Source organism: Scyliorhinus torazame, chromosome 16 (assembly GCF_047496885.1).
Source record: "Scyliorhinus torazame isolate Kashiwa2021f chromosome 16, sScyTor2.1, whole genome shotgun sequence".
In the NCBI taxonomy this organism is placed as follows: domain Eukaryota; kingdom Metazoa; phylum Chordata; class Chondrichthyes; order Carcharhiniformes; family Scyliorhinidae; genus Scyliorhinus; species Scyliorhinus torazame.
In genome coordinates, this window is record NC_092722.1 from 67679915 (window position 1) to 67696433 (window position 16519).

Genomic DNA, 16519 nt, shown 5'->3' on the forward strand with positions numbered 1-16519 from the left:
ATGGAGATATATTTCCAAGAATGGTTGATACAGAACGAGACAAAGCACTACCGCCAGGTTTAGAGTTCTTCCAGGACTCCAATTGTTTTCGAATGTCAGAGTCTGATTTAATCACTTTGATTTCCTTTTACTGATGGGGAGTTCTGACGACAGGCGAATAGTAGTGTTGAAAAAATAAGTAGCTGTTAAGTGTAAATGTCTGAACGCACATTGTAAAAGCTTGGTTCACCCCTCGCTCACTCAGAAAATGAAGGTTTAATTAAAGAACCGCACTTGTTGTCATGGCAGTAAATGTGCCACCTGGCGCAGAATGAAAAGCAGAAGAATAAATATGAGCAATGAAAGGATCATTGCGAAAGAACGGCCATTGCAATCTGCCTGGGATCGTAAGGTCATCTGTCTTAATTATTAAATCAAGGATCACAGTTTGGTTGGGGAGATTGGGGCTAATCCTTGGCACAGCTCATATGAGAGTGAGAATCGCCCTCCTCCTCGGCTTCCACTAAATCCTAATGGGATGAAATTGAATAGTTTTTGGTAAAATTGTCTTTACATGTTACATAGGAGCATCGGAATTAGGAGCTGAAGTAGGCAATTCAGCCCTTCAAACCTGCTCCGCTATTCAATCAGATCATGGCTGATCTCTTCCTGGTCTCAAATCCACCTCCCCACCTGTTGCCTGTATCACTTTAACCCCTTTTTTAAATGAGAAATATATCTATCTTCTTCTTGAAATCATTTAATGACTCCGATTCCACTGTGCTATGGGGCAGCGAGTTCCACAAATTCACCACTCTCTGTGAGAAGTAGTTCCTCCTCATCTCAGTTCTAAATCTACCACCTCTCAACCCATATCCATGACATCTCGTTCCACCATTCATAATGCAACCAAACAGTGGGAGCGCCTGGACATGCTCTGCTAACATCACTTATTATATTCCATCATCAGGTCACATGGGGCTATTTTAATCACAAATGTGAAATTATCCATTTTGGCAGGAAAACTTTTTAAAAATTCATTATCTAAGTGGTGAGAGATTGCAGAGCCCTGAGATACAGAGGGATCTGGGGCGTCATTCTCCGACCCCCCAGAGGGTCGGAGAATGGCCGTTGGCCGCCGTGAATCCCGCCCCCGCCGGTTGCCGAAGTCTCTGAAGGGAGAAAAGTCGGCGGGGCGTTAATGTCGCCGCTGCCGTCGGAGAATGGCACGGGTCTGCGCAAGGCAGCCGATTTTCGGCCTGCCGATAGTCTCCCTTCCGGATGGGCCGAAGTCCCGTCGACGTGATGACCGTTCACGTCGATGTAAATTAAACCTCCTTTTCATCGGCGTGACCCTGTGCTCCAGGCTCACACCGACCAGCGTGGAGGTGAGTGACGGCCTGGGGGGTTGGCTCTGGGCAGGCGATGGCGTGGCCGCAGTCTGAATGCGTGAGGAGAGGTGTGTCTCGGGTTGTGTGTGTGTGTGTGCGGCGGGGGGGGGGGCGTGGTTAGAGTAGGCTGGGCTCCGGGGGAGTGCCGGGAGGGGGTCCGTGCCGGGGTGGAGGTTGGGGGGGGGGGGTCCGTGCCGGGGAGGAGGTTGGGGGGGGGGTCCGTGCCGGGGTGGAGGTTGGGGGGGGGGTCCGTGCCGGGGTGGAGGTTGGGGGGGGGGTCCGTGCCGGGGAGGGGGATGGGGGGTCCGTGCCGGGGTGGAGGTTGGGGGGGGGTCCGTGCCGGGGTGGAGGTTGGGGGGGGGGTCCGTGCCGGGGAGGGGGATGGGGGGTCCGTGCCGGGGTGGAGGTTGGGGGGGGGTCCGTGCCAGGGAGGGGGATGGGGGGTCCGTGCCGGGGTGGAGGTTGGGGGGGGTCCGTGCCGGGGAGGGGGATGGGGGGTCCGTGCCGGGGTGGAGGTTGGGGGGGGGTCCGTGCCGAGGTGGAGGTTTGGGGGGGGGTCCGTGCCGGGGAGGGGGATGGGGAGTCCGTGCCGGGGTGGAGGTTGGGGGGGGTGTCCGCGCCGGGGTGGAGGTTGTTGGGGGGGACCGTGCCGGGGTGGAGGTTGGGGAGGGCGTCCGTGCCGGGGAGGGGGATGGGGGGGTCCATGCCGGGGGTGGAGGTTGGGGGGGGGGGTCCGTGCCGGGGAGGGGGATGGGGGGTCCGTGCCGGGGTGGATTTTGGGGGGGGGTCCGTGCCGGGGAGGTGGATGGGGGGTCCGTGCCGGGGTGGAGGTTGGGGGGCGGGGTCCCTGCCGGGGAGGGGGGATGCGAGGGCAAGTGAGTTGGTCCACCTGACCAGGTGCCAGCCTCCAACAGTTGGACCCATGCGGTCCATGCCACCTGGCTGGGGGAGGAGGGGATATGGGCAATGAAGACATGTCGTCGTTCCCCTCCCCCCACCAGGCCGTCATGTTTTCAGATCATCCAGCGATGTTGGCCGCCGTGGCGGCAGCCGCTCATGTCTATGTTGCCCTGGATGAGGAGGAGGAGGAGGAGGAGCGTGCCAGAGAGGCGGCGCATGCTGCCGCAGAAGGGCAGACGGCAGCCGCCCAGGCTGGAGGGACACCTGACCGACAGGACAAGGAGGGGGAGGAGGACGTCGCGGCCCCACGGCAACGGAGGCACCCGAGGGCGCCCCGTGTGTACCGGCCCCGGCAGTCATACCAGGACCTCACGGACCGGGAATGCAGGAGGAGACTCCGGATGAGCCGGGAAACCGTGGCACACATCTGCCACCTGCTGGCACACCTGTCACCGCGTGGCACTGGCGGGGGACACCCTCTCCCCGTGTTACGGTGGCCCTGAACATTTATGCAACGGGGTCATTCCAGGCACCGAGTGGGGACCTGTCCGGCATATCGCAGACATCGGTGCACCGGTGCATCCGGGCAGTGACAGATGCCCTATATGCCATGGCGCACCGCTACATCCGCTTCCCCGTGGACCGGGCCAGCCAAGATGCCCGGGCCGTGGGCTTCTCTGCCGTGGCCGGGTTCCCCATGGTCCAGGGCGCGATCGGTGGGATACACGTCGCCGTGTGGCCACCTGCAGATAACAGGGCCGTGTTCACCTATAGGAAGGGGACCTATTTGATGAACGTACAGGTGGTCTGCGACCACCGCATGATGATCCTGCACGTCTGCGCCCGTCACCCAGGCAGTGTACACGACTCATAGAATTTACAGTGCAGAAGGAGGCCATTCGGCCCATCGAGTCTGCGCCGGCTCTTGGAAAGAGCACCCTATCCGAGGTCCACACCTCTACCCTATCCCCATAACCCAGTAACCCCACCCAACACTAATGGCAATTTTGGACACTAAGGGCAATTTATCATGGCCAATCCACCTAACCTGCACATCTTTGAACTGTGGGAGGAAACCGGAGCACCCGGAGGAAACCCACACACACACGGGGAGGATGTGCAGAGTCCGCACAGACAGTGACCCAAGCCGGAATCGAACCTGGGACCCTGGAGCTGTGAAGCAATTGTGCTAGCCACAAGGCTACCGTGCTGACTCATACGTGTTGTCGCGGTCATCCATCCCCGGCATGTACGAGGGACGCCATCCCCGGCTGAGGGGCTGGTTGCTGGGCGACAGGGGCTACCCATTGCGATCGTGGCTGATGACGCCTATATGGAGGCCACGCAATGATGCGGAGAACCGCTACAATGATGCCCATGTAGCGACAAGGGGAGTGATAGAGAGGTGCTTTGGCGTGCTGAAGATGCGTTTCAGGTGCCTGGACCTCTCTGGGGGCACCCTCCAGTATCGGTCAGATAGGGTCGGCCGCATCATTGTGGTGTGCTGCGTCCTGCACAACATAGCCCAGCAGAGGGGCGATGTGCCGCAGGCAGAGGAGGGCGGAGTGGAGGAGCAGCAGGAAGAGGCGCAGTCCTCCCCAGATGAGGGGGATGGGGGTAATGGTCAGGGCAGACGGGGTAGACACAGGCGGGTGGCTGTCTACCGTTACCGGCTGGCCTAGTGGGCACGGGACAGACTGATAGACGCCCGCTTCACTGACTAGATGGGCGTGGGAATCGGGTAGTATGGCCACAGACCGCACACCATGGCAACAGCCGACCACCTACACCCCCCACCCATCCACCCACCCAGCACCCTCACCCCCCCTCCCCAACCCCACCCACCCCACCCGCATGCACACCACCCCCCCCCCCCCCCCCCCCCCCCCCCCCCCATTGCCGATCCACCTGCGGCACAACGGTCCGGGCTCACACAGTTGCGGGTGGACGCGTGTCTAGCGCAGGCCATGGAGGATGATGACAACCCGCCCTGCGGTGAGCTCCTGGCTCCAGATCGTTGGACTATGTCTGACCCATGGCCACAGTACCACCATCCACCCGGACCATCCCTGCATGCGGCTGTGACACTGCAGCGCACGGTCCCGTCCTCTGCCCGGGGGTTGTTGATGGCGGCCCAGGGGGAAGGGGGCAGACTCACCTGGGGCTGAGGTAAGACCACCCCTCACACACACACTTGCGCTCAACGTACATGACACCCCCGCACACTTTGGACAGAGCACAAAGGCAGCTTCTGTAGGTGTAACATTGACTTTAATAACCAAAGGAGTTCATGCACGTGCCCTAGCCCCTAAAACTCATCTGTGCCCTGCAACCGTGCCAACTTACTCAGTGTCTAATTGTTTGGCCTTACGGGCCCTTTGACTATGTCTACGTGGTTCCCCAGACGGTACAGCAGAACTGGAGGTGGACTCCTGTGATTCCTGCCCTCTGACACTGGATCCCTTTGGCGGCCGTTTCCTGGGGCGTTCTGGCCTAGATGGGCCAGGCTGCGGCCCGGGCGACTGGGATGGCGAGCTGCCAGCCTGTCCTGCCCGTTGCCCACCCGATGCACCTGGGACGGATGGGGGGGGAGTCCGAGGTGTCGCGCTGTACCGGGACCTCCCCTACAGGGGGAACTGGGACGGACCACACCACCTCCTCCTCCCTCGGGGTGCCCGATGGCCCCCAGGCCTCTACATGGGTGGGGGATGCGAACGGACTGGCCATCCGACGCCCCCCCGACATCTGGCGCTGCCAGTCCTGGAGGCCCGTGCTGGTCTCGACAGGGGTCTGCAGGTTTGCAGCCATGGAGCCCAGGGGGTTGGCAAACCCTGTCTGTGACAGTGCGACGCCGGCTCGCACATGGCCACTGGCGCCGATGCCCTCAGCGATGGCATGCAGAGACTGGGCTATGGCCTGCAGGGACTGGGCTATGGCCTGCAGAGACTGGGCCATGGTCTGCTGAGACTGGGCTATGGCGTTGAGCGCCTCTGCCATCTGGCGCTGGCACTGGCTCATGGCCTCCTGTGGGAGGGCAGCCATTTCCTGGGCCACAGACGCGCCTGCACGGAAGGCCCCAGGCCTCGCAAACCGTTCCCCATGTCTGACACCGTCGCACCCATTGCCTCCACCGCGGACGCCACCCATGCGGTGTCGGCCTGGGTGGCACGCATGACCGGCACCACTCCCAGCTCCTGGATGCGGGTGGACTCCTCCACCTGCGACTGCAGCCGCCGCAAGCCGCCCGTCACCCTCTTCGCTCGTCTCCGGGTCGGTGGTTGCATCGGATCTATGTGTGGGTGTGGTAACTGCAGGAACCCGGGATCCATCTGGGCGGCAGATGTTCGCTTGGGCTGGGCTGCCCTCCGACCGCCCGGCCCCTCTGCTGCTCCTACCTTCACCTGCTGTACCGGGACGGCTGTGTTGTGCGCACCAGTGAGTGTACCAGACGCCTCATCACTAAAGTGTCCAACCGTGGTGAGTGTTTCTGCGATGGTGGAGGGTGTTGGTGACAGCAGTGGCGATATGGCGTGCTCTTCGTCCCACTCTGAGTCCATGGCACTTTGGGGTGGGGGTTCGTCTCCACCCATCCACTCTGAGTCACTGTCCGGTATTTCGTCTTCCTGGGTAGTGGTGTCCCTGGTAGGGGTGTCCTGGGCAGTGCTGTCCCGGGCAGTGCTGTCCCGGGCTGTGCTGTCCCGGGTAGTGGTATATGAGGCAGGTATATGATTGCACGCCATCGGTTGCGCGTGCATTGCAGAGGTTAAGGTTAGGGCTGGATTCACTTGGGGATATGGGGGATATGGTGGAGGGGGGATATGGGGGAGGTGGGATATGGGGGATATGGGGAGGGGGGATATGGGGGAGGGGGGATATGGGGGAGGGGGGGATATGGGGGAGGGGGGATATGGGGGAGGCTCATCCTGCCTGCTCTGACGAGGTTGTTCACCTTCTTGTGACACTGGGTGCCTGTCCGTGGTGTCAGGGCCACAGCGGTGACGGCCTCTGCCACTTCCCTCCACAGACGCCGGCTGTGGCGTGGGGCAACTCTGCGACCGTGCCCGGGATACAGGGCGTCCCTCCTCTGCTCCACCGCGTCCAGGAGCGCCTCCACATCCCGTGACTCGAACCTCGGGGCTGAGCGGCGGCCAGCCATCCAGTCGGGTGTTGCGGTCGGGTGTTCCGGTCGGGTGGGGGGGAGCAGCGCGGCCTTATGAACCGTCACGGCGTGAACCACTGCGCAAGCGCGGATCCCGTTACGTCGGTGCTAGCCCATTTCGGGCCGGAGACTATCGACCCATTTTTCCGACATGACGCAAGTCGGATTTGCGCCGTTTTTTGCGCCGATCAGCGGACTTTCCGCCGATAATGGAGAATTTCGCCCCTGGTCTCCTCATGTATGAATCACAAAAGGCTAGTGTACAGGTATAGCAAGTAATTGGGAAAACAGGGCGTCATGTGGTGCAGCGTTGCAACCCAAAGATGTGCAGGGTAGGTGGATTGCCCACGCTAAGTTGCCCCTTAATTGGAAAAAAAATTATTGGGTACTCTAAATTTATTTTTTAAAAGTAATTGGGAAAACTAATATAACATTATTGTTTATTGAGAGGGGATGTTATGCTTCAATTGTTCAGGGCATTGGTGAGACCATGGGCGGGATTCTCTGACCCCCCCGCCGGGTCGGAGAATCGCCGGGGGCTGGCGGGGGCGGGAATCGCGCCGCGCCGGTTGGCGGGCCCCCCCCCCCCAGGCGATTCTCCATCCCGCGATGGGCCGAAGTCCCGCCGCTGTCAACCCACGCCAGCCGGCGTGGATTGAACCACCTTTGGGACGGGGGACACGGCGGCGCGGGCGGGCTCCGGGGTCCTGGGGGGGAGCGCGGGGCGATCTGGCCCCAGGGGGTGCCCCCACGGTGGCCTGGCCCGCAATCGGGGCCCACCAATCCGCGGGCGGGCCTATGCCGTGGGGGCACTATTTTCCTTCCGCCTTCGCTATGGTCTCTACTATGGTGGAGGCGGAAGAGACCCCCTCCATTGCGCATGCGCGGGGATGCCGTTAGCGGCCGCTGACGCTCCCGCGCATGCGCCGCATGGCAAAGTCAGTTTCCCGCCAGCTGGCGGGGCGGAAATCAGTCCGGCGCTGGCCTAGCCCCTCAAGGTGAGGGCTCGGCCCCTCAAGATGCGGAGCATTCCGCACCTTTGGGGCGGCGCGATGCCCGTCTGATTGGCGCCGTTTTGGGCGCCAGTCGGCGGACATTGCGCCGTTTCAGGAGAATTTCGGCCTAGATCTGGAGTAGTGTGTGCATTATTGGTCTCCTTATTTAAGGAAAAATGCAAATCCATTAAAAGCAGTTCAGAGAAGGTTTATCAGACTAATTCCAGGAATTAGCAGGTTCTCTCATGAGGAAAGATTGGAGAGAACTAGGGCGAGATTCTCCCGCATCCGGCAGAAGGGCTGTACCGGCGGCAAAGAATGGCGTGAACCACTCCGGCTTCGGGCCGCCCGGAAGGTGCAGAATCCTCTGCACCTTCGGGGGCTAGGCCGGCGCTGGAGTGATTGGCGCCGCGCCAACCAGTGCCGAAGGGCCTCCGCCGACCGGCGTGGGTTAGCGCTTGCGCAGGAGCGCCAGTGTGTTCCCAGAACCGCTGGCATGTTTCCTGCGCATGCGCAGTGGGTTTCTTCTCCGCGTCGGCGCGAGCGGGCTCCGGGGTCCTGGGGGGGGCACAGGGCGATCTGGCCCCGGGTCGTGCCCCCATGGTGGTCTGGCCCGCGATCGGGGCCCACCGATCCGCGGTCGGGCCTGTGCCGTGGGGGCACTCTTTTCCTTCCGCCTTCGCCACGGTCTCCACCATGGCGGAGGCGGAAGAGACTCCCTCCACAGCGCATGCGCGGGGTTGCCGTGAGCGGCTGCTAACGCTCCCGTGCATGCGCCGCCCGGAGATGTCATTTCCGCGCCAGCTGGCGGGGCACCAATGGCCTTTTCCGCCAGCTGGCGGGGCGGAAATTAGTCCGGCGCAGGCCGAGCCCCTTAAGGTTGGGGCTCAGCCCCCCAAGATGCGGAGGATTCCGCACCTTTGGGGTGGCGCGATGCCCGACTGATTTGCGCCATTTTGGGCGCCGGTCGGCGGACATCGCGCCAATACCGGAGAATTTCGCCCCAGATTGGTACGGTAGGTGGTTCAATCCACGCCGGCTGGCGAGGGTTGACAGCGGCGGGACTTCGGCCCATCACGGCCCGGAGAATCGCCGGGGGGAGCCCGTCGACCGGCGCGGCGTGATTCCCGCCCCCGCCGATTCTCTGGTGGCGGAGAATTCGGGACACGGCGGGGCGGGATTCATGCCAGCCCCCGGCGATTCTCCGACCCGGCGGGGTGTCGGAGAATTGCGCCCCTGAACTTTGCTATTATGGGTCATGGTTTGCAGTAAATTCCACTTTGTGTTGCTACCCCTTGACATTCAATAACATGGATGGAAATAGAGGGATATGGTTTCCCAGAAGGGTCAGGAGTTTTAGTTCAGATGGGCAGCATGGTCAGTGCAGGCTTGGAGGGCCAAAGGACTTTTGTTTTGTTGACATTACCATCGCTGAATCCCCCACTATCAACATCCTGTGGGTTACCACTGATCAGAAGCTGAACTGGACCAGCCACATAAATACTGTGGCTACAAGGGAGGTCAGAGGCTAAGAATCCTGCGGTAACTCACCTCCGAACTCCCCCCAAAGCCTGTCCACCACCTACAAGATACAACTCAGGAGAGTGATGGAATGCTCCCCACTTGCCTGGATGAGTGGAGCTCCAAGAACACTCACGAAGTTCAACGCCATCCAGGACAAAGCAGTCCGCTTGATTGGCACCACTTCCACAAGCATTGACACCTTCCACCACCGACTCACTGTGACAGCAGTGTTTACTATCTCCAGGATCCACTGCAGGAACTCACCAAGACTCCTCAGGCAGCACCTTTCAAGCCCATCGAAGTAAAAGAGCAGCAGATACCTGGGATCATCACCACCTGGATGTTCCCCTGCAAGGCACTCACCACCCTGACTTGGAAATATATTGTTGTTCCTTCACTGTCACTGGGTGAAAATCCTGGAACTCCCTCCCTAACAACACAGTGGGTGTACCTACACATATGGACTTCAGCGATTCCAGAAAGCAGCTCACCCCCACCTTCTCAAGGGCAATTAGGGATGGGTAACAAAATGCAGGCCTAGCCAGCGAAGCCCACATCCCGTAAAAATTTATAATAAAGAAAAAGACAAGATGATTGGAGCTTCTCAGAACAGATTCAAACTGGCCTTAGTTTAACGCGAGCTTGTAGTGCGAACAAGGCAGTGAAATGGAGGGTAATGATCAGATTGAGATCGTTGATCAAGATGCTGATGAGAATCCCACTGAAGTGTCAAAAACCCATGATTAAATTACAATGAGTGAGTCCATTTCCACCAATGAATGTTAATCTGGATATTTCTATCTGTTCATTGTGGACACTTTCACACTGAGTGGTTATGACATTACCCGGGGATGGACTTGGGGATGTTAGTGAATTGGACAGCATGAGAAACTGAATAAACACTGCTGGAGATCCAGAGACTGGCATGCATGCTCTTGCATCAACACCGTGTGTCGTTCTGCCCTGGCACATGTCACTGTTCAAACTGATATAACCGCTGAAAAGAACAAGACAGATGTTGGAACAAATTATCGCCTTTGCCGTGATCATGTTTTTAAAAGACAGCTGGAGACTTGTTCTTTACAAATGGATTTGAACAAGGAGAGCTCTGAATACCCGCTGATTTCAGGAGCCTCCACCACTCCTGAAGTCTCCAAGAAAATCATAATCTCCAGCTTATTCCAATCATACAAAATGAAATATTTCAATCCTGAAAAAAATAATCACTGCTCCAAGTTTTGTGACCCTTAAACCAAGCCAAGTAGAAATCACCTTTCCTCCTCAACCTCCACATTTCCGCAAACCAAAAGGCTCAAAGAATCTACATCCAGACATTTCCCAAAACCTCAAGCTAACAGCAGGGCTCTGTTGTATCTTCAATAGGTCTCTGAAGAGGAGCTTCTGAGTCTTGTATAGTTAAACATTAAGTATTGATAACACATAATTATGTATATAAATACAGGGCATCGTCCAAGCTCAGAGCTAACTCCATGCTTGCTTCTACACAGGTCTCTGTCCAGTCACAGCTGCTCTAGTCTCAGGCCATGTGTCCCTTTACATCATCCTGTGGATGTAACTGCACCCAGACCCACATTAACTCTTGCTCTGCCAGATACCCTTGTACAACACCCACCAAGTCTTTAACTTTACATTACAATCTGTTTACCCACTATATTTACATTGCCATGATGCTACCCCTTCCCCCATTCAAGCCTTGGACTGACAGTTTCAGGTGGTCTGGAGGGTTGACCACTTTTCCAGATCTTGGGCGAAATTCTCCGGTATCGGCGCGATGCCCGTCGACTGGCGCCCAAAACGGCGCAAATCAGTCGGGCATCGCGCCGCCCCAAAGGTGCGGAACGCTCCGCATCTTTGGGGGCCGAGCCCCAACCTTAAGGGGCTAGGCCGGCGCCAGACGAATTTCCGCCCTGGCGGAAAAGGCCTTTGGTGCCCCGCCAGCTGGCGCGGAAATGACATCTCCGGGCGGCGCATGCGCGGGTGCGTCAACGGCCGCTGACGGCATTCCCACGCATGCGCAGTGGAGGGAGTCTCTTCCGCCTCCGCTATGGTGGAGACCGTGGCGAAGGCGGAAGGCAAAGAGTGCCCCCACGGCACAGGCCTGCCCACGGATCGGTCGGCCCCGATCGCGTGCCCGGCCACCTTGGGGCACCCCCCGGGGCCAGATTGCCCCTTGCCCCCCCAAGGACCCCGGAGCCTGCCCGCGCCGCCTTGTCCCGCCGGTAAGGTAAGTGGTTTAATCTACGCCGGCGGGACAGGCATTTTGGCGGCGGGACTTCGGCCCATCCGGGCCGGAGAATCGCGGGGGGGGGGGGGGGGGGGCCGCCAACCGGCGCGCCGCGATTCCCGCCCCCGCCGAATATCCGGTGGTGGAGAATTCGGCAACTGGCGGGGGCGGGATTCACGCCAGGCCCCGGCGATTCTCCGACCCGGCGGGGGGTCGGAGAATCTCGCCCCTTGTTTTGGTTACATTTGGAAGAGGGTCGGCTCTGTTCATTAGGAAAAACGTTGTTGATTCGGAGGTTGCATTGTAGATTGTCTTTGTGGCATTGGGTTCCCTCCTTCTAACTCTCTTTTCGCTCTTTGGATTTGAGCATCTCCTTGACAGCTCCCAATCTGGGCTGCTCAAGGGCCACTGGCTTATCCTGCTCTTTTCAGAGACAATGTTGGGCGAAATTCTCCGGAAACGGCGCGATGTTCGCCAACTGGCGCCCAAAACGGCACCAATCAGACGGGCATCGCGCCGCCCCAAAGGTGCGGAATGCTCCGCATCTTTGGGGGCCGAGCCCCAACATTGAGGGGCTAGGCCGACGCCGGAGGTATTTCCGTCCTGCCAGCTGGCGGAAAAGGCCTTTGTTGCCCCGCCAGCTGGCGCGGAAATGACATGTCGGGGCGGCGCATGCGCGGGAGCGTCAGCGGCCGCTGAAAGTTTCCCACGCATGCGCAGTGGAGGGAGTCTCTTCCGCCTCCGCCATGGTGGAGACCGTGGCGGAGGCAGAAGGGAAAGAGTGCCCCACGGCACAGGCCCGCCCGCGGATCGGTAGGCCCCGATCGCGGGCCAGGCCACCGTGGGGGCAACCCCCGGGGCCAGATCGCCCCGCGCCCCCCCCCAGGACCCCGGAGCCTGCCCACGCCGCCTTGTCCCGCCGGTAAGGTAGGTGATTTAATTTACGCCGGTGGGACAGGCAATCTATCGGCGGGACTTCGGCCCATCCGGGCCGGAGAATCGAGCGGGGGGCCCCGCCAACCGGCGCGCCGCGATTCCTGCCCCCTCCGAACCTCCGGTGCCGGAGATTTCGGCAACCGGCGGGGGCGGGATTCATGCCAGCCCCCGGCGATTCTCCGACCCGGCGGGGGGTCGGAGAATGTCGCCCGTTTACTCCATTCAATCTTGGTGCAAGCCCAGTGTTTCCTTTTCCCTTTGGCCAGACGTGATCCTTGTGGGAGATTACCGCTCAAAAATGGAACTTTCATTCTTATTTATTTCACTATTTTACCCAAATATTTGATTACTCTCCTATTTTCCAGTTTTCTTTTTGAGCTGATGAACCTTCATTCAGCTCACCCACTACTCTGGTAAATTTGGTTGTGTCTGTTTCAGAGTTATCTACAGAACTCTTTTATGAATGTAATAACTTGACCTGGGCCTTCAGTTCTGTTCAGAATCTTCCTTCCCTGGTCACTGACTGCTCCTTCAATTCTTCCAATTCATTCATTAGATCCTCACTCCGCTTCTCAGAATTTTCTTTTTCCATTCACATTAGCGGGATTCTCCGTCCATTCACTTCAGCGATATTCTCCGTCCATTCACGTCAGCGGGATCCTCAGTCCATTCACGTCAGCGATATTCTCCGTCCATTCACGTCAGCGGGATTCTCAGTCCATTCACGCCAGCGGGATTCTCCGTCCATTCACGTCAGCGGGATTCTCCGTCCACTCACGTCAGCGGGATTCTCCGTCCACTCACGTCAGCAGGATTCTCCGTCCACTCACGTCAGCGGGATTCTCCGTCCACTCACGTCAGCGGGATTCTCCGTCCACTCACGTCAGCGGGATTCTCCGTCCACTCACGTCAGCAGGATTCTCCGTCCACTCACATCAGCGGGATTCTCAGTCCATTCACTTCAGCGGGATTCTCAGTCCATTCACGTCAGCGATATTCTCCGTCCACTCACGTCAGCGGGATTCTCAGTCCATTCACGTCAGCGATATTCTCCGTCCACTCACATCAGCGGGATTCTCCGTCCATTCACGTCAGCGATATTCTCCGTCCACTCACGCCAGCGATATTCTTCGTCCACTCACGTCAGCGGGATTCTCCGTCCATTCACGTCAGCGGGATTCTCCGTCCACTCACGTCAGCGGGATTCTCAGTCCATTCACGTCAGCGATATTCTCCGTCCACTCACATCAGCGGGATTCTCCGTCCATTCACGTCAGCGGGATTCTCCGTCCATTCACTTCAGCGATATTCTCCGTCCACTCACGTCAGCGATATTCTCCGTCCACTCACATCAGCGGGATTCTCAGTCCATTCACGTCAGCGGGATTCTCCGTCCATTCACATCAGCGGGATTTTCCGTCCATTCACATCAGCGGGATTCTCCGTCCACTCACGTCAGCGATATTCTCAGACCATTCACGTCAGCGATATTCTCCGTCCACTCACGCCAGCGATATTCTTCGTCCACTCACGTCAGCGGGATTCTCCGTCCATTCACGTCAGCGGGATTCTCCGTCCACTCACGTCAGCGGGATTCTCAGTCCATTCACGTCAGCGATATTCTCCGTCCACTCACATCAGCGGGATTCTCCGTCCATTCACGTCAGCGGGATTCTCCGTCCATTCACGTCAGCGATATTCTCCGTCCATTCACGTCAGCGATATTCTCCAGTCCACTCACGTCAGCGGGATTCTCCGTCCATTCACATCAGCGGGATTCTCCGTCCATTCACATCAGCGGGATTCTCCGTCCACTCACGTCAGCGATATTCTCCAGTCCACTCACGTCAGCGGGATTCCCCGTCCACTCACGTCAGCGGGATTCTCAGTCCATTCACGTCAGCGGGATTCTCCATCCATTCACGCCAGCGGGATTCTCCGTCCATTCACGTCAGCGATATTCTCCGTCCACTCACGTCAGCGGGATTCTCCATCCATTCACGCCAGCGGGATTCTCCGTCCATTCACGTCAACGATATTCTCCGTCCACTCACGTCAGCGATATTCTCCGTCCACTCAGGTCAGCGATATTCTCCGTCCACTCACGCCATCGATATTCTCCGTCCACTCACATCAGCGGGATTCTCCAGTCCACTCACGTCAGCAGGATTCTCCGTCCATTCACGTCAGCGGGATTCTCCGTCCATTCACGTCAGCGGGATTCTCCGTCCACTCACGTCAGCGGCATTCTCCGTCCACTCACGTCAGCGGGATTCTCCGTCCATTCACGTCAGCGGGATTCTCCATCCATTCACGTCAGCGGCATTCTCCGTCCATTCACGTCAGCGGGATTCTCCGTCCACTCACGTCAGCGATATTCTCCGTCCATTCACGTCAGCGGGATTCTCAGTCCATTCACGTCAGCGGGATTCTCAGTCCATTCACGTCAGCGGGATTCTCCATCCATTCACGTCAGCGATATTCTCCGTCCACTCACGCCAGCGATATTCTCCGTCCACTCACATCAGCGGGATTCTCCGTCCATTCACGTCAGCGATATTCTCCGTCCATTCACATCAGCGGGATTCTCAGTCCATTCACGTCAGCGATATTCTCCGTCCACTCACGTCAGCGGGATTCTCCATCTATTCACGTCAGCGGGATTCTCCGTCCACTCACATCAGCGGGATTCTCCGTCCATTCACGTCAGCGATATTCTCCGTCCATTCACGTCAGCGATATTCTCCGTCCACTCACGTCAGCGGGATTCTCCGTCCATTCACGTCAGCGATATTCTCAGTCCATTCACGTCAGCGGGATTCTCCGTCCATTCACGTCAGCGGGATTCTCCGTCCACTCACGTCAGCGATATTCTCCGTCCACTCACGCCAGAGATATTCTCCGTCCACTCACGTCAGCGGGATTCTCCGTCCATTCACGTCAGCGATATTCTCCGTCCACTCACGTCAGCGGGATTCTCCGTCCATTCACGTCAGCGATATTCTCAGTCCATTCACGTCAGCGATATTCTCAGTCCACTCACGTCAGCGGGATTCTCCGTCCACTCACGTCAGCGATATTCTCCGTCCACTCACGCCAGCGATATTCTCCGTCCACTCACGTCAGCGGGATTCTCCGTCCATTCACGTCAGCGATATTCTCCGTCCACTCACGTCAGCGGGATTCTCAGTCCATTCACGTCAGCGGGATTCTCCGTCCATTCACGTCAGCGGGATTCTCCGTCCATTCACGTCAGCGGGATTCTCCGTCCATTCACGTCAGCGATATTCTCCGTCCACTCACATCAGCGGGATTCTCCGTCCATTCACGTCAGCGATATTCTCCAGTCCACTCATGTCAGCGGGATTCTCCGTCCATTCACATCAGCGGGATACTCCGTCCATTCACATCAGCGGGATTCTCCGTCCACTCACGTCAGCGATATTCTCCAGTCCACTCACGTCAGCGGGATTCTCCGTCCACTCACGTCAGCGGGATTCTCAGTCCATTCACGTCAGCGGGATTCTCCATCCATTCACGCCAGCGGGATTCTCCGTCCATTCACGTCAGCGATATTCTCCGTCCACTCACGTCAGCGGGATTCTCCGTCCATTCACGTCAGCGATATTCTCCGTCCACTCACGTCAGCGATATTCTCCGTCCACTCACGTCAGCGATATTCTCCGTCCACTCACGCCAGCGATATTCTCCGTCCACTCACGTCTGCGGGATTCTCCGTCCACTCACGTCAGCGGCATTCTCCGTCCACTCAAGTCAGCGGGATTTTACGTCCATTCACGTCAGCGGGATTCTCCGTCCATTCACGTCAGCGGCATTCTCCGTCCACTCACGTCAGCGGGATTCTCCGTCCACTCACGTCAGCGATATTCTCCGTCCATTCACGTCAGCGGGATTCTCAGTCCATTCACGTCAGCGGGATTCTCCATCCATTCACGTCAGCGATATTCTCCGTCCATTCACGTCAGCGATATTCTCCGTCCATTAACGTCAGCGATATTCTCCGTCCATTCACATCAGCGGGATTCTCCGTCCACTCACGTCAGCGATATTCTCCGTCCATTCACGTCAGCGATATTCTCCGTCCATTCACATCAGCGGGATTCTCCGTCCACTCACGTCAGCGATATTCTCCGTCCACTCACATCAGCGGGATTCTCCGTCCATTCACGTCAGCGATATTCTCCAGTCCACTCATGTCAGCGGGATTCTCCGTCCATTCACATCAGCGGGATTCTCCGTCCATTCACATCAGCGGGATTCTCCGTCCACTCACGTCAGCGATATTCTCCAGTCCACTCACGTCAGCGGGATTCTCCGTCCACTCACGTCAGCGGGATTCTCAGTCCATTCACGTCAGCGGGATTCTCCA

General features: G+C 58.3%; 1 protein-coding gene across 2 annotated transcripts in view; it reads left to right on the forward strand.

The window, feature by feature from the left end:
• Positions 1 to 16519, forward strand: part of LOC140392858 (ephrin type-B receptor 2) — a 1067684-nt gene that overhangs the window by 588216 nt on the left and 462949 nt on the right. The gene's annotated exons all lie outside the window — the stretch shown is intronic.